Source organism: Penaeus monodon, chromosome 22 (assembly GCF_015228065.2).
Source record: "Penaeus monodon isolate SGIC_2016 chromosome 22, NSTDA_Pmon_1, whole genome shotgun sequence".
NCBI lineage: Eukaryota > Metazoa > Arthropoda > Malacostraca > Decapoda > Penaeidae > Penaeus > Penaeus monodon.
Window position 1 is genome coordinate 42,237,226 of NC_051407.1, and position 306 is coordinate 42,237,531.

Genomic DNA, 306 nt, shown 5'->3' on the forward strand with positions numbered 1-306 from the left:
GCCCAATTAGTGTTGGCATATCAAAATGAAAAAGTTAAGACTGTTATATATTCAAGAAAATTTGCATACAGAGATTTAAGATCCATATTATATCATGCCAATATTTTTTTTTATTTCTTACTCAATCTCATGACAGCAAAATATGACTAAGAATTAATATCTAATAAATATCATCATTTTGAAGACTCATAAAACAGCCCTTGGTGCTAAGATTATTTTAGCACAGTACTACTCTTAGGGGAACAGGAAAGTCAATGATCCTTAGATTGAGTGAAAATATGCAAAGTTAATAATTTTTCATCAAGT

At 28.4% G+C, this 306-nt stretch overlaps 1 protein-coding gene across 1 annotated transcript in view; it reads right to left on the minus strand.

The window, feature by feature from the left end:
• Nucleotides 1–306, minus strand: part of LOC119587160 — a gene marked incomplete in the record, with an annotated part of 3,329 nt that overhangs the window by 1,064 nt on the left and 1,959 nt on the right.